The sequence below is a fragment of the Lethenteron reissneri genome, chromosome 47 (genome assembly GCF_015708825.2).
Source record: "Lethenteron reissneri isolate LAM-NWPU_2019-01 chromosome 47, ASM1570882v1, whole genome shotgun sequence".
NCBI lineage: Eukaryota > Metazoa > Chordata > Hyperoartia > Petromyzontiformes > Petromyzontidae > Lethenteron > Lethenteron reissneri.
The window spans coordinates 8,170,668-8,196,536 of record NC_083825.1 but is presented as its reverse complement, the minus strand read 5'-3'; the positions used below and the strand labels follow the sequence as shown (position 1 = coordinate 8,196,536).

Sequence of the window (25,869 nt, the reverse complement as noted above, 5' to 3'; positions counted from 1 at the left end):
ACATTTGGTGGGGTCAAATGTGGGCAACCCCATCTCTGTTAATCTTTTTTGTATGGCGATGATCAAAGTATAGATTCCTTTTGAATATCAGAATCAGAAATCAGAAACGGGTTTAATCGCCTTGTAAGGTTGCACAAACAAGGAATTGCACAAACAAGGAATATGAGGTGTTCCTCCATTTACGAGGAACACCTGAAATATGAGGTTTCATCCTTTCAGTGGCTTTTGGCTGGCCATCGGACAAAGACGGTCACCGCATCGCGTGCTTTCAGATGCTCTCCTGCGACCGTCTGGAATGCTCTGCCTTCCGATATTAGGAAGCCACTGGAGCTATGCACTTTTAAATCATCTAGATTGAAAATTCATTTCTTTAGAAGTGATTTTTGTATTTAAAAGTTCAACATACATTCCTGCATTCGTTCCTGTAATGGTGTGCTGTGAGCACAGCATGCACGACTATTATTATTATCTCATTCACAAAACAAATAAGCGGACAATTATTGTGGTATTTTTATTCCCCACAACAATGCCACTAATGATTATTAGCTTTATTAGTTTGTTTAGCACGCAAAAGAAAACATTCACATGTTTGTGTAGACATGAGTGTCCCAGACTTGTTTTTTGGTTTATATTTATGAAAAAGTATAAAAGCATAATGGTATTTTTTTTGCATCTGTTTTAACTTATGAAGAGATGGCTGGGAGGTGACAGTGGAGCAACGGATTCTTAAATCTATTTGTGTGGAACCTCGTGTTTGTAGGGGGGGTTTTCATTGGGCCTCACAGTTTTCCTGACCGTGCGCGAAATGCTCGTTAATAGAAATTTGCTGAACGTCCAGCCAACAGGGCCCTCCCGGGAAATAATCTTGAGACTTAGTGAGGCTTTCCTTTACATGAAGAGCAACGGTTGTTTATATTTCAAGAGTACAAATAACAAGTAATTCGTTTTGAAGTAAAGCTTTCGTGACTGTAGGGATTCATATTCTTGGTTATTTCGGTAAAGTCACGTAGAAGGGAAACAATAAAATAATAAAAACTATAAAACAATAAAATTCTCACGACGTTTCGATTGCAACACAAGCAATCGTCATCAGGTGTGAACATTTTGAAAAAAAGTGGCAATTTTCTTGCTGTGGTTTTCACACCTGATGATGATTGCTTGTGTTGCAATCGAAATGTCGTGAGAATTTTATTGTTTTATATTTTTATTTTATTTTATTGTTTCCCTTCTACGTGACTTTACCGAAATAACCAAGAATAAGTAATTAGTTACTGAAATTGTCGTTCACATCAAGCTTTAGTTACAACTCACAACCCTTGGCGTGACCTGGGAGAGTTGAAATGCTACCGATTGCGTTTTTACCCAAATGGTAATCTAAAAATAATGCGGAATGTGGTTCTTCGCTTACCTATTTGAGCTATTTGAGGACTGAATTGTATAAATCCCCGACGATGCTGAGAAATTGTCATTTCCCATGAAGAAGAGTATCAATAGCTCACATCTCTTAATGCAACCCACTTGAGTTGAAATGCTACCAATTGTGAAATTTTGCCTGGGTGTTAATCTAAAAACAATGTGGATTATGTTGCAAACCTGTTTTGATCTATACTGTAAGGTATTTTTTTTGTTAAATCCCTCATGAGATTACATTTGTCACATTCAACTTGCAAGCTGTGTTTTTTTTTTTTGGCCCGACTGACAGGGCACGGTGATTACATTCTTGGTCTGTCACTCAATCAACTAGGTAGGGACAGCGTAGAGCACAGCGGTCGGGAACCTATGGCTCGCGAGCCATATATGGCTCTTCCGGTGATGGCATATGGCTCCCAGACAATTTTGAGTTGAAAAAAATAAAAAAAAATTAAAAATCAGTTTGGAACTGATTTTAAAATACTTGTGATATTGCTTAATAATACTGTGTCTTTTTAAAGTAAACAGAAATTAGTTTTGAAGATAAATTTCACGGGTCACGGGTCCCGTGACCAGAAGTCGCATTAAAAGTAAGACATATTTAATTTATTATACGTTAAAAATACTATATGGCTCTCAATGAAAGATATTTAGAAATATTTGGCTTTTATGGCTCTCCCAGTCAAAAAGGTTCCCGACCCCTGGCGTAGAGAATCAAACCCATGTTGAGATGGAGCTACACACGCATTGCGACAGCAGATGTCTCTTCACAATAAAGGGGTTGTTTTTGTTTGTTTTATTTAAATCGCGTGAGTATAAATGTGTCGTTAACCCACCACCACCCGACACGGCCAACTAGCTCGGGTTCGTCACGCCAACAAAACGTGCCGAATATTTACTACTTCAGCACACCCGGTGTGTTGCAGAGTAAGTCCACAAGATTTACAATAGAGTTGTGGGGGGTATTGCATCATACTTCACCGTGTCAGTGTGGGTTGGTGAAGGCAGGGAGCATGAATGTGGGGGTTAAGCAGTGCAGTACAATACGACAATTTATCCTTATGGCAGTATCCCGGGAAATACCAAATAATACAAAATCTCCGAGGCAATTAAATATTTTATTTCTAAACACTCGTTTTTTCCAGGGGTGTATTTAACTCCGTGACTGGGGTACCAATCAATCTGAAATCAGTGCCACTCCGTGATGTCGAAACGCAGCGAGGACGATTGCGCCGAAACCCTGAACGCTCGCAAGCACCATGGTGGTGCATCGTGTACGGCTCGTCGAGATGAGTCGATTGCCGCATCGCCAACCATCAACAGACTAAAGATGACTGCATCACGGACATTGTGCAAGAGCCGGATTACTATGGTCACCCGGGGTACCGCCATGAGGTTCAATTGGTGAAGTACAGAAATACGTAGGCAACACAAACGCAGGCTTGTCATAAACCTCACGAGCCGAGCATTATTTCCCGATGGAAAACTCGTTTATTTATCTTCTTGGTTCTTTTGATAAAGTCACGTAGAATGGAAATAATTTGCCAAATTATTATTTTATTATTTCCATTCTATGTGACTTTACCGAAAGAACCAAGAAGATGAATCCCTGCAGTCACGAAAGCTTTAAATCGTGTGTTTATCACTGCTTTTTGTGTTGCTATTTTTTACCTTCCGCCCGCACCTTCGATTAGCACGATTGGCTACGTACATCGCAAAAGACGTTGAACATACATGCATTATAGGTAGTTAAATAATTACATTCCGATCTGTATGTCCGCGTAACAATTAAATGTGTCAGTATATTGGCATGTTGGCCCTGCAGACGTGTAATGAGTAGCAATTGCTGAAACACGCAAACACAGAGGGTCGATACTGCTCCAGGGTTTGCGTGTTTAAACAAATGCTGCTGGCTGACATAATTCTGGAAAGCTGATGGGACTTAAATGAGTTTTCTTGTTATGTGGAGATACGGAAGAGAAAGGTGATATTTGTAATAGAGTGCAAAAGCAAGTCTGTGTGTGCTTCAACTCTTGTTGTTTATGCTAATTGAGTTGTTTTTATTCCATTAGTTTTGTTTTGCAGGCAGTGTGGCCGCAGAGTAACTTAAATCTCTCGTTCACTTCATTGGCCACTCATTAGAATCAGGTGAAAGGCGAATAGAGACAATGCAGCTTTTGTAAGAGATGAATAAATACAGCCAACGAGTGGAACGGTGTACAAAGCGAGAGTTTGCAACAACAACAAAAATCAACCCGTAAAAACAAAGTTTTTCACTATAAATCCTTTATATGCGTGGCGGCTAGAGTCCTCTAGTCCTCTGGCTTGAGGTGGCTGCCACCTATGGGTCAGATGATTGCCTGCCACCATTAAGCAATTGGTAATTAAATATAAAAAAAACATTCAAAAATGTTGAAAATTTTGGGGAAAAAATGTTCACGAAAATAAATTGTCACGCACAACGAGTCTGTGTGCAAAATGTCAGCTCGATTGGATCACGGGAAGTGGGTTAAAAAACGAGCGAAAGATTTGCACGGTCGTAAGCGCGCAAGCAAGCAAGCAAGTAAACTTAATATAAAGGATTTAAAAACGAAGACATTTGCCAAATTTAGTGTAAAAATATACCACTAAAGTAGGCCAGCATTTGCGTGAAGTCGGCTGCCCAGATGGCCTTCCATCATGTTCTTCTCTGCGTCCATGCCAATGCCCACCGATCCCTTGGTTAATCTTAACAACTAGCGAATGAGGAGGACCAAGAGTTCCACCTGGCTTACACACCAACATCCCGGATGCGGCCGCATTTAATAATACCAGTAACAAACTCATCTTCTTGGTTATTTCGGTAAAGTCACGTGACTTTACCGAAAGAACCAAGAAGATGAATCCCTGCAGTCACGAAAGCTTTAAATCGAAAAATAACAAACTCAGTTTATAAGCTTGCCGTGGACGAAGCTGTGGCCCTGCGAGGCGATCGCCCGTTGATCCCTTCCTGCGTCCACGGTAAACGTGGCAGCATCCACGATGTCGGTATAAGCCTGGCGAACTCATGGTCCTCAACACCTGGATGATATCGTAAAGGAGCGTAAACCATCATGCAAACTCCGGCCATGCCCTGGTGGTCCCCCTCTTTAAGAAGGGAGACCGCACGGACTGTAACAACTACAGGGGCATCTCACTCCTCAGTGTGCCGGGAAAGGTCCTGGCAAGGATTATTCAACATCGCCTTGCCAGGCACGCTGAGGAGAGGCTTGCGGAGACCCAATTTGGTTTCAGATGGTCGCTGCATCATGCGCTTTAACATGCGCTTTTGTGGCCGTCTGGAACGCTCTTCCTTCCGATGTTAGGAAGCCGCTCAAGCTATGCTATTTTAAATCTCGATTGATAACTAATTTCTTTTGAAGAGTTTTTTGTGTTGAGTTTGTTGTCATTACCCCGCACCTCCGATTAGCACGGCGGGCTATGTACGGTGCGACAGAAGTTCAACATGCATACAACATACATACAACATACATGCAGTGGTGATGTATATCTGAACCAGTCCTGGATATGCACCTTCACTCGTCGACACTGACCAGCGTGATAAAGTACGGTCAAACAACCTTGGTGACCAATACGGTGTGGGGAGGCCTTCATCCACCAGTGGATTATCTGAAAATTATGTATTAGTACAATCATGATTTAATGTAAAATCTGCTAAAAGTATCTACAATAGTGTCCTGTTTTTATCAACCCCTCTAAACATATCCCTGTATTTGATCTACCTTTTCCTATAACCATGAATCCACATATGCAGCTTTTGTAGTTACGTGATACTGACGGATGTTTCAATAGGAATTTGGCTTCGAACTTTGCTCTTTTATGTGCCGGTCTCAGGAGTGTATTATGTAGCGTGTGTTGCCACAGTTGTGCCGACTGTGCATGGCAGTACATGATTGATTCAAAGCATAGAAACCGCACCATATAAAACTGCCTTTGCAAGTTTTATTCTCTGGATTAAAAGAACAAAACGTCTCAATCGGACTATGAAGGCAAATTCGAAATGACATTGGTTAGAGCCATAATCATAGCCTTTCCTGAGTGATGATCTTTTGGTTCATGTCATTTAATGAGGCATACTCTCCAGCCAGTATTTTTGGTAAGAAATGCAGTTCAATATATCTGGCACTGCAAACTGGTAGTGCCAAAAGAGCAAGTGAAATTATTATTTTTTCTCCTATGCAGGTAACATAATCTTTATTTAATGATATTTGTACTTATTCTTGGTTTTTTCGGTAAAGTCACGTAGAAGGGAAATAATAAAATAATAAAAATAAAACAATTAAATTCTCACGACGAAAAAAGTGGCGGTTTTTTCAAATTTTCTTGCTGTGGTTTTCACACCTGATGACGATTGCTTGTGTTGCAATCGAAACGTCGTGATAATTTTATTGTTTTATTTTTATTATATCCCTTCTACGTGACTTTACCGAAAGAACCAAGAATATGAATCCCTGCAGTCACGAAAGCTTTAAGTTGAAAAATGTTTGTACTTGTTTTTTGGGATCAAACTTTACGGGACATTCATCTGTTCAATTTACATACGCAGCACTAGACAACAAGTGCATGCAACGCACCATTACCTAATTGACACTTGAACATCAACAAAATTGATGAACTTGGAAAGGCGCGCGGTGGAGTTTAAGAATCACCGCTGTCTTTGTTGACATGCTCAGCGCGTGATTTAAACTGCAATGCAAGGTTGTACCGAGCGAGTCTATGTTTTGCAGACTACCCACGCAGCAGATGGTGTGTGTTTATATATATAATGAATGTTTTTACGAAGAAAATTTTGCAGTTCTCCAGTTAAATGCATTGGACGGCACCTGATGCCGGCAATCTGGAACACCCATGGTGACTTTATTTAGCATAAAACGGTTCCTGATGTTTGAAAAATAGGGCACGTGTTTAAAATAAAACGGTGTGCAATTGTGCGACCGCGTGCGGCCAACACGGCGCGCGGGCGCGCGCACGTCCCTGCCGGAAAATGAAATATCTGTTTACTCCGGAATCCTGTTTAATTATGAAACAGGAACCAGTGGGGGACCCGCTCTTTATCATGTTTTCGTATCTCGAAAAACACATGCCAAAAAGTAGAATAAACTTCAATGGGAGTTAAACCAACACAGCTCCCTCTTTTTTTTTTGCCAGTTCATAGGTCGACCCAATTTTTTTTGGTGGTGGGGGGGGGGCATTTCTGGAGCTGGGCCACAATCCAAAACAAATCGTTGCAAAGACCTGGAACGTTCCATTGCCACTTACAAACCACCCGTGCTGCGATATCTGTGCGCGCATTGTTCAGCATACTGGTTTGAGCAATTAGAATGTTGCGTAAATGACTCTGGTTTTTGGCCAGTATATTCACGAATATTGGCTTTCTGAACACTGTTGTTTTCAGGTTGTACCACGTGTTGTTCGGCGGGATATTCGATGTTTTGTCTGGGTAGGAGCTTCTTCAGCAACTGAATGGGGCGGCTTACTTTTCAGTTCCTGAAGAAGCTCCCCGCAGTTGCAGTGAAACGTCGGACATCATGCCAAACAGCACACGGTGCAACCCTAAAGCGCATTGGAGAGCACAAATGCCAAACATCCACACAGCGGAAACACGTTGATGGAGAAGTTTCAGATGACAGCATATGGATCTGTGGCATCGAAAATGTCGGAAATAAAAATGTGTGGCAAAATCATTGTTAGAATCCCAATAAATAGACACTCTTATCCGAATATTGTTTTTTTTCTTTGCATATTCTGAGGTCCGTTGTGCACAGATTAAAATGTAAATGTGTCAATAGAATGGCTCGTGTGACAGATGTTGACACCTGTTGTTTTTCCTTTGCGCTGTCATAATGACGCATTTAGCGTTAAAAGGGGGGTGCCTGCGAATACGAGTGTGACATTAATACGCCGCGAGTGGCCTGGCCAGCGACCTTGTGAAACTCTATAAAGTGGTGATGGGGGCGGGGGATCATATGAAATAAGTGAGGTCTATTATTAATGATGTCACCATATGATAGGACTGTTAGCTTTCTGATATAAATATAACATTTCATCTGGCGTTGGGGCAGTCAGTAATTTGGATGCCACTGTGTACACACGCACGTGACACACACGTGGCTTTTTTGGGGAAGAGATGTGGGGTGTGAGATGTAAATGTATTTATAAGTTTTGCATGAATGTGACCCTTAAACTTTACCCAGGGTGCAGTCAAAACTTAGTCAAGAAAAATCGCCTTCGTTTTTATTTGTTAAACATTTTGCTTATTAAAAAAACACATGTTTTTATCCCGATTGTGTGATCAGCGTTGTATCACAGAGCTACCTGTAAGATCCCTGCAAATGAGGTCCCTGCAAGGGGTGCCGCAGTGGCGAGATGTTATCTCCCTCACCTGGTATGCAGGAGGTCATGGATTCGATCCTGACCCTGACGCCTCGTGTATATTTGGAGTTTGCATGTTCTTCCCGTGGTCCCTCCACATTTAGAAACATGTCTTTAGGTCATTCGGCTGCTACAAGTTTCCATGTGATAAACCACTTCGTTGAGCTATCATTTGTGGACAGGTTGCTTCTGAAAACGAGCTGATAGTTCAGTGGGCTTCACCTGGTAAAATTAAAAATAGTAAATAGTTAAGTGACCTTCTGGTCCACACAGCAGAGGGTAGCCCTTTCCCACTCTGCATATGAGAATAATGTTGATCACATGACATTCAAACCGATATTTTAATTCTCAAAGAGCTGAAATTTTACCGAATCAAGTGCGGAACCAACTTTTATGTGATCAATTTTTTGTTGCTGCTGCTGTCATTGGCGAGCAGGCTGGTGTACGGTGAATTTTTGTGCAATATTTTGCTGTCTTTTCTTGGATTTTCTGTTTGCACATAGTCACTTTAAGATGTTTTCTTGTTCATGTTTTTGTTTTTTTGTTTGTTGCGGTTGCACCCGATTCAAGAGCCGAATGGCTCACAGGGCTATACCTAATTAATGAAACTTGACAACTTGATGACATCAACTCGCTGAGCTTGAGAAGTTAAAGCACAAGCGTTTGCCGGGGGATTCAAACCCAGGGTCTCGATAGTGTCATCTCAGCCCTCTGATCTCACCCACCCAGCCACCTCAGGAATTGCATTTTATTGCCTTTGACAGTGGGCACACAGCATTGGGTGCAATGCCACTCGGCGGGCCGTCGATGATGGGCCGTTCTACCTGCTGGAGTTGTTTGTCTTGGTGGAGAGAGGGGATTCAAAAATCAAACTGGAATTTGTGCTGTTGTTTGTTTGCAAGGTTGCTGAGCACAGGCCCAAAGGACAAAACTGACAAGGGCAAGTGGCATTTGCAGCAACAAAGGACACTATTGAAGATGTAATAAATATGAGTTAATACGTTGCTTGATAATTGTTTTTTTATCCTTTATCGAGAAACAAAACTGACACCTTTTTTAAAAGGAGTCATGTTTGCATTGACCACAATACTTGCGAACGCTGATAATGTATGCACTGTCCTTGAAATTGATTGGTCCACACCCGAGACAGCTTTTCTTAGAGCCCAGTCTCACGTGGTGTTGGACCAGATGACGCCAAAAGGCGTACGTTGCTTGAATTAAGCAGACATACAATAACTTGGTGAGAGAGGCGATGGCGGGAGCATGTGAACGTCCAGCAGTGCAAGGGAAACAGCAGACAGAGAAGGTTTTTGACCTGAAGTGTGGTAGTTGAACAGAGCATGGACGAGCCTGTGTGTCTGTGTGAGTCTGTGAGAGCCTGTGTGAATCTGTGTGTCTCTGTGAGTCTGTGTGTCTCTGTGAGTCTGAAGGAGCCTGTGTGAGTCTGTGTGTCTCTGTGAGTCTGTGTGTCTCTGTGAGTCTGAAGGAGCCTGTGTGAGTCTGTGTGTCTCTGTGAGTCTGTGTGTCTCTGTGTGTGTCTGTGAGTCTGTGTGTCTCTGTGTGTTTGTGTGAGTCTGTGAGTGCCTGTGTGAATCTGTCTCTCTGTGAGTTTGTGTGTCTCTGTGTGAGTCTGAAGGAGCCTGTGTGAGTCTGTGTCTCTGTGAGTCTGGTGTCCCTGTGTGAGTCTGTGTGTCTCTGCGTGACCGTGTGTCTCTGCACAAGTCTGTAGGAGCCTGTGTGAGTCTGTGTGTCTCTGTGTATCCCTGTGTGTCTCTGTGAGTCTGTGTGTCTCTGTGAGTCTGTGTGTCTCTGCGTGAGTCTGTGTGTCTCTGCGTGACCGTGTGTCTCTGCACGAGGCTGAAGGAGCCTGGGTGAGTATGCGTGTCTCGGTGTGCGAAAGTGATTCTGGTTGGCTGAATCCTCAGCATGTGTGGAGGAATCAAGGAGTGAAGTGCATAGAAACAGTGACCATGGCAATAGCAGTGATCGTTGGGTCATAAGGAGGTGACTGTGGTGCCAAGAGGGTGGTGTCACGTCAAGTAGTTTTCTGACCTATTTATATGGATTTTTTTTTATTAAAGAACTCTGCTCTCATTCGCATGGGTTTTCTTCCACACAATCTGGTTTCCTTCGCATGTCGCACAAAAGAAATACTCAAAAATAAAAGGAGTTGTTCAAACATACCATGGCAAGACTCTCTTGAAAACGCCCCGGAGGCTTAGTGAGGCTTTCTTGGATAAACAAAGAAGTCGTTGCATTTGTATGCATTCGAGATCAAAGGAACCCCTGGGCATAATAAAAAAACAAACTTAACCTCTCTTTGTTGCACATAAACACTGAGGAATTAATATATTCCCTGGCTAGGAGTGGTGGTGACCAGAGACTACAAGTGAGCGCTGTGCTGTAGTAGAAGATGATTGTGGCCGAGGCTGAGTTACATGCGGCAATTGGTGTTTTGGAGTGTCACGTATCCGAGTGTCTGATATCGCTCCCTCCCTCTCCGTGGAACATGTCAGCTTTTGCTAAATGAATGTTTAAAAGGCCAGGCGATTAAACAAAGGGTGACATGAAAGATGTTTTTTGGTGGCGCCATATCAATGTGCGTGTGTGTGTTGTCATTGCTCAGTAAAAATAAAGGCGGATTTTACTCCGTGCATTACTTCGCCGCTCTGTTATGCAAACATATTGCATTAGTGCTAGCAAAAAAAAGCCATATCCGTGAATATGCAAATAGATATTTCAAAATATAAAACAATCCTACAATAGGTGCCACTCTTTATATATCTGTTGCGGAATACTTCTATGTCTGTAATGTGTGTATAGGCTGCATATGCGTTAACACACACGTGCAACGCTTCCCTGCAGTATGCAGGAAGTTTATTCGGTGAACGCTGACTCTAAGATACGACACTGTACACGGAATATAAAATATATTACACTTTGAACCTCCTGCCTTGTGCAATGGTCGGGTCCACTTTCGTTCAGAGCCCTCTTTCTCTCTGATGGGTCATGTGACCTGGGTTGGATTCCCATTGAACGTGGGGTGTGCGTGTGCGTGCAAGCCGGTGGGTGCGTGTGTCGTGCAACTACTTAGTAACACGCGGTTGTCGCGAATGTTGTGGGTAGCGATGCGCTCAACTCCACGCGTTTCGCCGTCTTTTCGAAATATTTACCAATACTCAACCGCGCTTGTGGTGAATTTCCCGTGACGATATTCACTATTAACTCATCCTGGACGGTGTCCATCCAAAGGTTTGGGATACTCTTGACTTTTTGTGCATTGTTGCAAGTGACTTTTTAAGTGAACATTTTTAGGAAGGTTTGTCCACTGAGATAATTGTCTTCGCAATAGTTGCGGTGAAGAGTTTGACATTTTGTTTAAGGTCTACGATGACCATTTCAAGGTGGAATGTTGAATGTTTGAAATAGTTATGCGATTTGTCTAAACGCGACTTTGCCGTGCGCAAAATAATGTTGTTATTCTTGAATGGTCAACTGTATTTGAAATGTCAGATTGCTGTTGCAGATCAATCGAAAGTGAAAATAATTAACTCCTCTTTTAACGATGTTTCGTGTCCAGTTATATATTTTTGGCAACATTTTAATCGTATAGCAATTGCGCTAAGCAGGTGGGCTTTCCTTTGGTCCAAAATTTGCTCGTGATGAGTCTTCCAACTTGCCATGAACATTTCAGGGCAGGTGATAGCTATTACATGGGTATATTAACAGGCCTCAGATCGCTGATGACCATAGTTGACGTCAAAACTATCCATAATATAAGTTTTTCGGTTAGATCGCGTACATGTCAATGTGTCGTTTAACCCGCCGCCACCCAACACAGCAAATTAGCAAGGTTGTCACGTAAACAAAACGTGCCAATTGGTTACAGGTTCAGCACACCGGTCTGTTGGAGAGTAAAACCACAACAACATTTACAATTATAGTGTAGTGTATAGTGTAGTATACTAGTTAATCACTCACCGGTTGTGTGTTGGAGAGTAAAACCCACTACAACATTTACAATTATAGTGTAGTGTATATTATATACTAGTTAATCAATCACCAGTTGTGTGTTGGAGAGTAAAACCCACTACAACATTTACAATTATAGTGTAGTGTATAGTGTAGTATACTAGTTAATCACTCACCGGTTGTGTGTTGGAGAGTAAAACCCACTACAACATTTACAATTATAGTGTAGTTTATAGTGTAGTATACTAGTTAATCACTCACCGGTTGTGTGTTGGAGAGTAAAACCCACTACAACATTTACAATTATAGTGTAGTGTATAGTGTAGTATACTAGTTAATCACTCACCGGTTGTGTGTTGGAGAGTAAACCCACTACAACATTTACAATTATAGTGTAGTGTATAGTGTAGTATACTAGTTAATCACTCACCGGTTGTGTGTTGGAGAGTAAAACCCACTACAACATTTACAATTATAGTGTAGTGTATAGTGTAGTATACTAGTTAATCACTCACCGGTTGTGTGTTGGAGAGTAAAACCCACTACAACATTTACAATTATAGTGTAGTTTATAGTGTAGTATACTAGTTAATCACTCACCGGTTGTGTGCTGGAGAGTAAAACCCACTACAACATTTACAATTATAGTGTAGTGTATATTATATACTAGTTAATCAATCACCAGTTGTGTGTTGGAGAGTATAACCCACAACATTTACAATTCGACTACCGTGTTCACCAGAAATATTGGTCGTGAAAGCCCACGTGTTCAACTCAAATTAAAACTGTTTACACTTTCTACAAATGCTGCCATGTGGCATCTAAATTGCCGATAGTTTGATGGACTATTGGTATTTTTCCTTGTTTGTTTGGACGGCTGTAATTCACGTACAGCAGAGCGTAAATGTTACTTAGATTTTCATCATAATCAGGAATGAGTCATCATCACTTTCTTGGCTATAATCGATGCATACAGCAAAGTTTTCAAACGTTGACGTGTGTTTTAATAGTTGACCGCACAGATTGAACTGTGTTTACATCTTGATGAGTTGGTGATTGTTGTTGGTGGAAACAATGGCAAATTTTGTGCCAATCGGTGTGTGAAAAGCAACATTCACCACCTCGTAAATCTGACCATATCTATAAGGTTTCCATAACGACATTCACATGTTGCATTGTTATATTTTAAAAGCTAATTATCGATAAACACGACTCTGCTGATGAGACACTGTAGGTCAAAACCGGTCCGGACTTTGCTTGCCTTCAATCAATGCTGCTGAAATTATGCACTCCCAGAAGGCCACGTGGTTGATGGGTTGTATAAGAATGTTTTTTTTGTATTCAATTATGTCGATAAGACTAAATTGTCTGCGTATTTATTCTGTTCTGTGCATTTTCTGCAATGACGCTCGGGATTTGTTTTGCTTTATGCACTGCAATGTAATTGTTTGAATGAAAAGGTCTTAAGAAATTAAGGCACATTTTAAGACGTTGAACATCTTGGGTGACGCGGTCAAACTTGAATTGAGTTGTAAAGATTGTCAACCGAAATTACACGGATTCTCCATCGAATTTTAGTTTAAAGTGTATCCTTTTTCATCACGGTCAAGTGTATTTGTTTCATGCTAACACGCTATAGCAGGGAAACCAGTTTCTTATACAGTGCTATTATTGTATCTATATCCACAATTTATAAACGTAAAATGGATTACTATTAAAAATATCGACAGTTTAAAATCCAAACTTTGCAGCTCCGATTAGCACGCTTGACTACATAGGGTACGAAAGATGTTCAACAACATGCATACACATTTTATTCAGAGTGCTTAAGCCCAGCTTGGCAAATACAATGAGGAATGTGACTGGCACGTTTTATTTGAAGGCCCCCGCTTCTTGAAAACGTTTTTCGCACTGTGATTATATTTAATGCGTAATTTTCTTTTATCTTTTGCCTTTTTGTTGCAGGTTCTGAGTTGCCACAGGAACTGATTTATAAGGCCCGGTTGCCCTGCAATGCTCTTTCAATAAAGGAAATAGGTAAGTAATTATTAACAAGCCTTGAACTACGTTCATAAATACAACACCTTTGCTGAGATAACACATTGTGCTTGTTTGTATGGCCCCAGAAACAATAGTCTTCTTGTGTGGACATTTCCTCCCCTCGTGAGTATCACTCAGCTTGGCCTATCTTTTTTTTTGCACCTATGACCACATCTCCCGGACTGGGCCATTACTATCTGTGTCAAATTTCAGAAGCTAAGCAGGTTTCAGCCCGGATAGTATCGTTTCAGTGACCGCCAATGAGCGACCGCCGTGGTTACAAGCGAAAGGGCTATGGGGTGGGCAGAAGAGGGCAATGTGGAAAAATCCCATGATTCTTTACTTACTTGTTCCCACGTTCTCATGTACTCCACCTTCGCCGATATTTACCGATCAGCGTGGTGGAGTATGGTCAAGTAATCCCCACGGACCACAAGGCAACGGGAGAAGAGCTTGCCCAACAGTTGGTCGACAAGGGGCTGCACACGTACACACGCACGTTCTTAGTAAATGTCTGTGTGTCAGGACAGATGTGGTCATCTCACAGTGTGCGATTGTAAGTGGTTGGTTATCGTTCGAGAAGGGTCGTGCATTTTTGTTATTTACGAGACTGAATATACTTCGAAAACTTTTGATGCGTGAGCCAAAAAAATATTGCCATCATCAATCGACATCATCAGGGCCTTCATAACAAAAGAGCACTGTAAGGTAGAAAATACATTTTACTATGATTGTCATTATCTAGCACTCTTATCGCCAAAGGTCAAATGTAAAGGGGCAGCCCTGTAAGCACTCATGCCACTGCTGGCAGAAGGGCCCTTACGAGATGGAGCTCTAGAGACGCCCTCTGAACGCTCATTCACGTTTATTTTTCACGTACATAAAACTAAAAACTGTTTATTATTTTGACCAGGTAAGCCCCACTGATCTATACAGCTCTTTTTCAGAAGCAACCTGGCCACAAAATGTTAGCTCAACGAAGTGGCTCATCACGTGGACATTTATAGCAGCTAAATCCTCTAAACGCACGTTTCTAAATGTGGAGGGAAAAACCGGAGGACACGGAGACCATGGGGAGAACATGCAAACTCCAAATATATCGGTGTCAGGGATGAAATAGAACCTACGACCTGGTGTATGTCAGACAAGGTAGTTAACATCTCGCCACCGCGGCGCCCTGATAGTTTAGTTTTTAAAATCAAAATAGTTTAGTTTCATATGTCGAGGTCCACAGAGCTTGGGCCAAATAACTTATGTCACGGGTTTTGTACCATCTCTAAATAACAGGTTGAGACCATCAATTTTATTTTACTTAGTATAGGTGACTAGGATTTGAACTCAGTTCCTCTGCAGCTCTGGCTCAGTGCTCATCCCCCACCACCACTCATTCTGCTCACTCCATTTCCTTAAATCAAAGCTCACACAGCTGCATCCACATCTCACTGCACGATCAAAAAAAGCGGTGTGGCCTCGCTTTGCATGCATGCACCGCTTGTGTGTTCAACAACCGTTCCGCGGAAGACTTAGTCTGGCTCTCTGAGTCTTAGGCATTTCCATTTAATCCCAAGAATCAGTGAGCCGAACGCTGCCGGCATTCCGCAAACGTCGGCTGCGTCGCCCATTGCGCGTTGGCCTACGCTGATTGACGTCCGTCTCCCTCATGGAGACTACGAGCGGTAGTGCAGCGGCTAGCGCGCTGCGCTACAAACCTGCCGACCCGAGTTCGATTCCCGCTCACGGACAACGCCAGTGATGATTATTTGCACCGGTCCTGGGCCTCCCCTAGGTCGGCTCAGCCCTAAACACCTGGTGCGGTGTGTAAACACCGTCACTAGGGAGACTGAGGCGGCCGGGCGTGGTGCTGGCCACCCACCCCCTCGTGTGCCCTGTCGCTCTTCATAGGCGCTCGCTAACAGCAACTGCCCCGACAGTCTGTTAAATCCGTGTGGGTGGTCTTTGCCTTTGCGTGAGTGTGCGTGAATGCATGAGGTGCGTGCGTCTCATCTAAATTAAGCTGCCTTTTGTCATACCTTCCGAGGACCTCGGGTAAAACTATCCGCCCCGGGTGCCGTTTGGAATAACCGCGGAGTGCTTAAGAGCGCGGAGCTACTTGGCGACACCGCCGGTGACTGCGGACATCGATGGGCCTGGCCTCAGTGTATCCTGAGGCTTGTGTACCCCCCGCATGCTCGCCCCTCACGGCCAGCCATGACGTTGGCATCTAAAGACCTCGCTGGTTCATGTATTTACATGTAACTCTGTTGTTTTGCAAGGGGTGTAACTGTAAATGTCGAGACCATTATTGACTTTGAGGGCCTGTTGGCCTAAGGGGTTTTTTTTGCTGTTGTTTTATTGAGGTAAATTAAATTTATTTTTAAGTTTTATAGATCAGGTTTTTCTTGGGTTTTTATTTTTACTTTTCACTGAGGCAGTGATTTTATTTTCATGTTGTAGATTTTATCATTTTGCAAACACCGCATGCCGGTCAGGATCAACTTAGTTCCATCATGATCGTCACCTTTTCCTCTCGGGTCACTGAAATGACCACCAACTTTGCTATCGCCAATTTGTGGGAAATTGTTCTATGTAAAGGCCATAAGAGAATGAAATTTCCACCAATGGCTCAGAATCCCCTACAGAGATGAGAACAGTCTCATTCTGGTTTGAGCGTGGAGACACGGCATTTCACTTTTGACCATGCTGTAAGTTATAGGCGATGCTGCCGCGATATATTGCTTAGCACACTTGGACTTGCAATGCAGAGACAAGACAGAAGGCCACAGTTAACGCCCACCACAACGTGGTAATTCCCGCTCATCGGTTTGCAAATTCTTCATCGAAAACAAGTAACCTGTTCTTGTTACAATACCCGCATACTGAAGGCGAGATTTATCTTTGAGTAACAGATTGAATGATGTTAATTATAAATGACAATGGATCACCTCAGACTATCAATCTCACTCAATCCAGAGGTCGCCAGTTCAAGTCCGTCCTGCGATATGGCAGTTGAAATAATCGTCAATTCTCTCAAATCCTCCCCACCATTGGCAGAGCCAGTGGTGGGGGGTGGGGTGGCACGTGCCCCCCCAATGATCCGATCGAAATCCCTAATTTTTATCAGATCATTGGGGTTTATTAGTAATAAATCAGCATTTTACGACCCCCAATGCCACTGTGTAGCATATTATTACGTGCCAGGGAGTCTATGAGATGATAGGACAATAGTCTGAGTCCATAATTGGCAATAAGTAACGGCAAAGCAGTTATAAGTGACTTAGAATTGTGCCCAGTTGCGTATACAGTACACGACTTCCCTGAAGGCATTCACCTTCAGCGAGCGCGATGCCGATCACACGCAGTTCGAATTCGACCCTCGATCGATGGCTGCGCCATCGCCGCACACGCGTCGAATAAGAAGCAAGGGACAAGTCCTTACTTACTAACAACTCCTTATTTACTAACAACTCCTTACTTACTAAGAACTCCTTATTTACTAACAACTCCTTACTTACTACCAACTCCTTACTTACTACCAACTCCTCTATAATTTTTCATTGCTGGAGGGGTTGCCCCCCCTACCTGAAAATCCTGGCTCCGCCATTGCTCCCCACCACCTCTGCCCCCCCCCCCCCCCAGCGGTATAAATGGGGTGTACCACAGTTAGTAGATAGGTCACGTTCGGTGGAGTAAAGTGTGGGTAGTGCCACATCTTCCAAGATATCTCGCCAGCATGGAAGAAGAGGCCAAAATACACGCTACAGGGGTCATCCATTTTGGAGCTGCCCCTAGTTGTGGGTGCGAAAGAAGTTCAACATACGTACTGTACACACATGCCCTCTGCCAGCTGTGGCTTGATCAAGCAATTGTAGGGATGCCCCTTTGCCTTTACAGGGCCTCGAACATTAGTGCTGTTTATTGATTCATAAGGAGTCAAACTAAGTTTCTACTCTGCCACCGGACTTAACCTCGGAAGAATGTCACTCACAAAAATGAATGAAGATCCAATGACTTGCCCGCACTACGCTTGGCACTTCGGGCTATGTTTTAACATGCACTGTGTATTTTAGCTCAGCTTCAGCCAAGGGTTGTCTGATAATATGTCAGCTTCCTCAGTTCAACAGAAACACTGTTTATGTTCGTCGCCTGGTTGTGTCTCCATTGCAAGGCTATGATGCAATCTCCTCACTAGATTCGTGCCCGTGTGTTGTGTATTTTGTTAGGAAATGGCCCATAGAATATGTTATTGCGCCGTGTATAATGGAATACAAACACAACGACGCAGTAGCCCTTTGCAGCTTTAATCGTGAGAGTTTTATAGACAGGGCCGCACGGCATTTTGATGGGAAACATGCTAAAACCAAGGGTCTTGTGATGAATATTGGAGCACGACCATGGCTGACCATGTTTGCCATACAAGCAAACTAGGAGACTGTCTCCTGCATTGCTGTTCAACAAATTCTGTAACAACCACGTGCTTTAACAGCTGAACTTAAAACACTCACCACTGTCTATTTATAGCCCTCTATGTGATAATAACTTACAGTCCTTTGTCAGTCCTCCGTTGCTTGATGCTGGCCTCCCCATAGCGTGCCAGTCATTGGTGCTGTTTGACCGTACTTCACAACGCTGTCCGGTGTGGTTCGATGAATGGGGTTGCCCCAGGACCGCGTTCAGATATTACTCGCCACAGACGTTAGCCATGGCAGGGGAATCCATTCAGGTCGCTGGGGTAAAAATGCAACGACAAAAGCTCAAAACATTTGTCAATGACACTAACCCTGACAAGATAAAAAGTCTATAACAGGTGACGTATCGGGCAATATCTGAAACGTGATTTAAATATTTTTAGTTTCTTCCTTTTAGGGTAGTGGCTCTTGTTTGACAGCACACTTCGAGAGGTCATAGAGTTTGCTTCACTCTCGTCACCTGATTATAGACTCTTTAGGGCAGAGTTACTGAATGCGTTGAGTATATTTTGCCGTGACTTTAAAATGGCTCGTTGCACGATGCCATTCACTTTAACTAAAACTATTCTCAACTTGAAATTTATAGCAGCCAAATACTCTAAACGCGTGTTCATTCTAAATGTGGAGCGAAAAACCGGAGGACCCGGAGACAAATCCACGCGACCACGGGGAGAACATGCACACTCCATAATATATTGACATGGGCAGGGTCGACATCGGGATCGAACCCACGACCTCCTGCATACCAGGTGAGGTAGTTACCCCAAGAATTAGGAGATGAGCATCTGTAGGCGTTCTGAGTGAACCGCTGCGCCCAACTGCCTCAGTGAGGGCACGTTGCGAATATTTCCCGTTGACCACCTCATTACCATTCACCCACAAGTTTATCAATCATTTGTTTATCGTAAAAGCCATCTGGCGGAAGGGATGTAGCTTTAAAGGAGGACCGACTCTGATTGTCTGCAGGCGAGTGCCTGTTTTTAAAACGTTCCTTTTCTACCCTTTTACGTCACTTTTAAAACTTTGTATAAAGTCTGTGGATCCAAATGCACATCTTTGTTAACAAAGTTGCTGTGCACAGGCCCAGATGCCCAAAATGCCAAGCGACCAGCAACAAACCGCGCTATCGACACGAAATTCTTTATTTGGGCATGGTTATGAGAACTCGGTAAAAAGAGACTGAGGGATGGAATTCTAAACCCGAGCAGTTGGGGTGAAGAAGCCGAATGAGAAAATGTTGAGACCTGCAGCGTCCTCGTTGAGCACAGTACTTATAAGGTGAAACAGTTTGTCTGGTCTCGACACGAGTGGAGGAATCGGCTCTATTCTTGCATATGATGGCAGCGCGATCGGAAGCTAAGATGCTGATGTCGAGGTCTGCTCGCTGCGAGAGGGCTTCAAGAAAGAGTTTGTGTAGTTTTGCTGTTGTTCTGTTGAAGGAGTGCAGATTGCAGTGGTGTACGAATGTGGCCCAAAGTTTGAGGAATCAATGAGTGAAGTTCACGGGAACAGTGACCATGGTAGTGGCGATAAAAAAAAGTCAAAGGGAGGTGACTGACGTCATAAAATAGTTTGGATTTAAAGTTCGTCACAATTGCACATTCATGTTGTGGATTAACCGTATTAAGACTTGGCAGGACCCTCCTGAAAAAGTCACAAGGCTCTGATTGAGCCAGGCTTTCCCAGGTAAAGAAGCATAATCATAATTATCATTTGAATAATTTGTTTCGAACCAACCAGGGAAAAACACGTGCGCCTTTGGCATTGTTATAGAAGGCTGACAAGTAGCACCTTTTTTCCTCTCTGCCAAATTTATGTGGCTCAATTGCCTCCGGAATTATTTTCCACTAATATATCCAACTCAATGTCACAGTCATGTTTACTGTTAAACCACAATGGGGGGCCATATGTGCGAGACACATTTGAGAGCCGGTGGCCATAACAATAGCAGCTGGGGTCAAATATGAAGATAATTTCAACACGGCTGCCCCGACAGTCTGGTGGGAAAATTTGACAGGGATAAACCACCGAGTGGAATGGTATAGGTGGCGAACAGTAAATTACGCTTCATGAGATCTCCTTTGCCAGTACCAAAATATGAGAATAGGTTTTCCCCCTTTTATCTGGCAACAAAACAGGTGTTAAGTTATTAAAACACCAAACTGAAACCTTTTTACAAGGAATCATGTCTGCATTAACCACAATGCTTGTCAATAAATTGTGCTATTTAAATATTTTAAAACAACGGGAGAGTTGTTATTTTTTTCGGTATATTTTGTTGGTGATGGAAGGCATCCAACCTGGCATAAGATACTACTGGTATTCAGGAATAATAAAAATGTATTTGGTGTGTAATCATACCCATTAGCGCTCACTCTGCAAAAGTGTTTCCTTGATCAAATGAGCTTTCAGATAGTGCTCATCTCAATGCTCACAGCCATTGGTAACTTCCTCGCAGAACGGTACCTATTTTATCACCCCCTGATGGATGATGGGCCGAGTCAATCCTCAAAGCAGGCTCTGAACTCACAACCTTCTAGATTGTGAGCCCACTTGCTCTACCACTGAGCCACCTGCTGGTTAGCTTACAAATCGTTGCAAAGCCCTGACATTAACTGCCAAAATTGCCAAAATTGCCAAAATCACCAGCTAATCAGAATTGCTCTGAAATTGGCACCAGGGGGACAATGTATTCCCCCCAGCCAGTTTAAAGTAATGTATTTCAGCAAGGAAAATGATTAGGTTGTTGAATGACAATTTAATGTTGGACTCCCAAGGGGGGCATCGTTTGCAAGCCCCTATGGTGGCACCAGTTTCTACCGTGGTGAAGACCACCAGACGTGTAGTGCCTTTGTGTACCTGTATACTTACAAATAATAGTCTTGCGCACTTAGAAAATAGTACAAAAAACACAGATAAACCTCCCAATTTTAGCGCTGTAAAGTTTATTGCATATCTGAGATGGAGTTAGTCAGTGTCCGTCAAGACCAACGCTCCAAAGGAGGAACTGGTGGCGTTCACCAAAGCTAGATGCTTTTTTCTCTTTCTCTCTCGCTGATATTGACACTGCATCGGCCGCTCACTTTAGTGCGTGGCTAGGATGGTGGCTTTCTTCTGCTTTGGTGGCATTTACTCATCAGTTACAATTTGGCGCTATGGCTAGGAATTGAACTCGGCTCACTGGCGTCGCTGCGATAATTGTATGCACGTTCGCACATAGACACAAGCGCACGCATATTGGGAAATCCATTGCAACTCAAAGTGGCCGAATTTGATGTGGTGGCTCAAAGGTCAGAGTGCTGAGCTGGCACTGTCGAGATTCTGCGTTCAAATCTAGACAGTTGCCTCGAATTAAACAAGGTTCTCAGGTTAGGCTATTGATAGTCCAATAATCGCAAAAAAAACTTTCTGTAAAATTAGTTTTTGCACTTGAATTTGCTAAATTCCACCTCGAAGAAGTACAAATATCAGATTGACTGATATGCAACTCTGTTGCAGGATGGGTGTGAAAGTGCTAGCCCCACCCAATGTGGATAAGAATCTCAAAAGTAGTTCTGTGATTTATGCTTCTTTAGACCATTCTCTGCTCTGCCATGGCTCTCAATGGACTATTCATCTCTTGAGGTGACCCAAATGTGGATAACAAAATCAGTGAAAAGGAATCAGAAGTGGTTCTGTGATATCCACTTCCACGGGCCATTATCTAACATGGACCGATGCACTGCTCTCGTGAGACTTCCAAATGGGTTATTCTCTTCCTCGTGGCACGGTGCCGATGGCACGATGCGGATAAAGCCGTGGGACAACAGTCGACTGCATCGCTGTGCTTGACAGACAGCAGCAACAGGGTGCCCTGTAAAGTATATTAAGCTAAGCCTTGACGTTTTACGACCTTACAAAGTACACCCCAGTGGAGTTAATCTCTCGTACGTAATTAATGAGCAATGCATTGAGAATACTGTATCTCCAAATAAATTAATGATGTGTGTGTGTGTGTGTATAGAGCACTGCATATCCTGGCAACTCGGGTTCAATTGTGACCACGTGCATCATGAGTGGAAATTGGTATTCTAACCTTGTTAACTCAGCCTACGTTAAATACCTGTGAAGGAAGTTTGCGCCATAGCAATGAAGAATCAAAGGGGCCAGGGTTTTTATTTTGTCTATATAAACATATCGGTTCATTTATACTCAAGCTGTTCTGGGGCGGAGCAGTAGCAGAGTGGTGAGCGCATCGCGCTGTGAACCTGGCGATCTGAGATTGATTCCTGGTCACAGCTAACATCAGTGGTGATATCTGAACTGGTCATGAACTAATTTCCTCCCCCCTTAACTAACCTGTATGGTGAAGTATGGCTTTTGACCAATACCTTCATCCAGCAGTGGCTTAACAAAGGTCTGAAATTATTATAAATGTTACCTAAATTGATCGATTGCATTAGGTGATGCACGTGTAAAATTAGTTCACAATTTTTTGTCTTTATATGTTTAAAAAAAAGTTTTACTCAGCTGTGTTTAAAACAGGCCAGGTGGCAGTATGGTTAAAGTTCAAATCCTGTTTGGGCTCAACTTAGCTCTTCAAGCTTACAAGGGTCTCTGTAATAAGTGCCACTTTATTTTTCCCTATGGAGTGACTTTCCCCCCACCATAGGAATGTGGAATTTCCACCACTGGCTCAAGGCCACGAACTGAGATGGGCATCACTTAGGGATACAAATATTTGCGCAACTGAAGCCGATTCCTACGCTCGCGATACCGGGCGGTGACGGCACATGTCTGCAATCCGGCACCGTGGAAGCAGGCGAAGTTTGGTGGCGTCCGAGAAATGTCGTTAAACTCCCTTCTTCCCACAGGCTTCGAGAAGCCCATCTCATTATGGTGGCGGGATGTTAACTACCTCGCCTTGTATACACGAGGTCGTGGATTCTATCCCGACCCTGACGCCTGTATATTTGGAGTTTGCATGTTCTCCCTGTGGTGGCGTGGATTTGTCTCCGGGTCCTCCAGTTTTTCCCTCCCCATTTAGAAACATGCATTTAGAGTGTTTGGCTGCTGTGCTGTAAATTTCCACAAAGTAATAAGCCACTTCGTTGAGCTATCATTTGTGGCCAGGACACTTCTGTAAAATAACTATATAGCTTAGTGGGCCTTACCTGGTAAAATTAAAAAAGTTACAAATAGTTTAAATACCCTGGCATGCCTGGAGAAGGCAGTCGAGAAAAAATATGAACTCCACCTGTTCCTTCTGGATGGGATAGTGTGTTTCCCCCTCGCACCTGTGGGTATTTGCCGGGTGCTCCGGTTTCCTCCCACATGTATTAATTGGTTGATAACGCCTTAATATATAGAGGACGACAGAGCCGGGGCAATTGTTGGTGCGGGTTCATTGCGTGGCTGCCTTCCCGCTTGCCTCCTCGCTCCTCTGAATCGTTCCCTTTTTGCGAGAGCGAGCGAGCGAGCGAATGCTGTAAGCATCAAAAGTTCAAATTATTATTGAATCACGGGACTCTTCGTTCGGGTTCATGTAGACCCTACGGCCACTGTGGATTCTACGTGAAACACAATGGCAGAAGAAAAAAATCATCAACAATTGAGGAATTTGATTGTTCGCTCAGAATTGTAACAATTCAGTTGAATGGTGGCCCATGTGAATGCTTTGGCGCATATGTAACGCGAGAAGGGAACGCCTCTTTGTTGCTAATACCTGAAGTTGCGATATAATTGAGGTTTGCTATGTTCTGGACGTGAACAGTGGGTATATGTTTTGTTCACTCTCAATAAGAAAAACTTGAGAAAATATAACAACAGTGAACTGTTTACAGCTCCCTGTCAATCCACCGCTGGGTGAAGAATGTCTTCCAACTGCATGTCCGTCGTGATGTTTGACCATTGGCTCAGTGTGGGTTGACGAATGTTGGGCTCAGATTCAGTTTGGATATCACTCGTCACTCTGTGTTGGCCATGGCTCGGAATATTAGCTGAGGTCAGTGGGTTCACGGTGAAGTGTGCCTACTACCACTGTGCAACTGCCCCCTCCCCCACCCCCTCGTGTTATACACCTCACTGTGGGACCTTTGTCTGCTTTCATATGCAAGTTTGAGTCAAGTAAGTAAATAAATAAAACGTCATCAAAGTGGGCATACATCATTATACATCGGATTGCAAACGCACGTAAAGCAATCTAATGTTCTGCAGTCACCGACAATTAGGTCCTGATGTGGGGTGGAGTAAACATTCTATCTAGAGTACAGGTTTAAGCTACGGCAATCAGAACATGTTGCACAATTAAGGTATGGTGTCATTGTTTACGTGGTTGCTGTGACTATGACCACGATTCCGACCACAGAGAGCACAACGTGTCATCGGGAGGGCACGTCGGCCAATAGAGAGAGGGGTTCAAGGTTCCGAGGAGAAAACAGATGTTGCTTGTGATGCGTGTACTGCCTGGTGGTGTATAGCATGCCCACATACAATCTAAACAGCCAGCGTGACCACATAACTCCAGTTGTTCCCTATAAACACAATTTTCATGGAATTCTTGACATTTTTTTTTACATTTGTGTCAATTTGATTTTTTGTCAGTCCCTTATAAGCCACGTAGGATCCACGTCATAGAAAGTAAATAAAGACTGTTAAGAAACGTTTAGTAGGCCTTGGCAGGACACGTCATAAAAAGCTACGGGTGAGATTAAGTGATGGGTTGGTAGCTGAATGTGTTAATGCATCAGAGGACAGCCGCCACAGAGATGGAGTGATGGCAAGACCATGAGAGATGGCTATCTATCATGTGGGGAGACCTCCATCCAACAGTGCATAGACCATGGCTGATGATGATAATTTTTTACCTACGTGACTTTACCGAAAAAACCTAAGAATATGAATCCTTGCAGTCACGAAAGCTAGAATTAATGTTATCATAGAGTTATTTCTGTGTTTACACTTTGTGTGGGTGTTCGTCATGATTTGCGTCTTATAAAGCAGTAGGCTAACCAATCAAGAGAGAATGTAAATTCAAGACCCAGGATCAACTCAGATCCTCGGTCATCATCATCATCGTGAAAATCATCCCTATGCAAGTTCAAAACAACAAGTGGAACTGTGTGTCTGTATATGTGTCTCTGTGTCGGTATTTTGTCTCTCTCTAAAATTTAGCAATCTTTGGAAGAACGTAATCAACCAGGTAGGGTGTTGACTGTTGTATTAGCCGACTCTCTGTGTTGTATTGCATTATATTTCTAAGTTTACTAGGTTTGTTTTCTCTTTCATTTGTACCTGATGATGATTGCTTGTGTTGCAATCGAAACGTCGTATGCTATTATTTAATTTATTTTTTATTTCTACGTGACTTTACCGAAAGAACCAAAAAAATAATTCCTGCAGTCACGAAAGCTCCAAATCAAGTTTGAACAAGTGGAACAACCCTCTCTCTGTCTTGGAAATCAGCAGCGGTAGTTCTATCGTGAGATGAAGCCCCTCCATACGAATGAGGAATTTCCACGTAAAATTAGAGACAGGCCATCATCCATCTCGGCCTTCCACGTGAATATTAAACTTCAGCGTTTGGTTAAGC

General features: G+C 43.1%; 1 protein-coding gene across 6 annotated transcripts in view; it reads left to right on the top strand.

The window, feature by feature from the left end:
• Positions 1 to 25,869, top strand: part of LOC133354450 (sorbin and SH3 domain-containing protein 1-like) — a 199,536-nt gene that overhangs the window by 74,181 nt on the left and 99,486 nt on the right. For 5 of the 6 annotated variants that reach the window (XM_061571285.1, XM_061571284.1, XM_061571294.1 and 2 more), the window contains exon 2: positions 13,759 to 13,830. The gene's annotated coding sequence lies outside the window, so the exon portion shown is untranslated. Of the gene's footprint in view, positions 1 to 10,882; positions 11,074 to 13,758; positions 13,831 to 25,869 lie in introns of those variants that run through there. The other variant, XM_061571283.1, reaches the window with a different exon arrangement.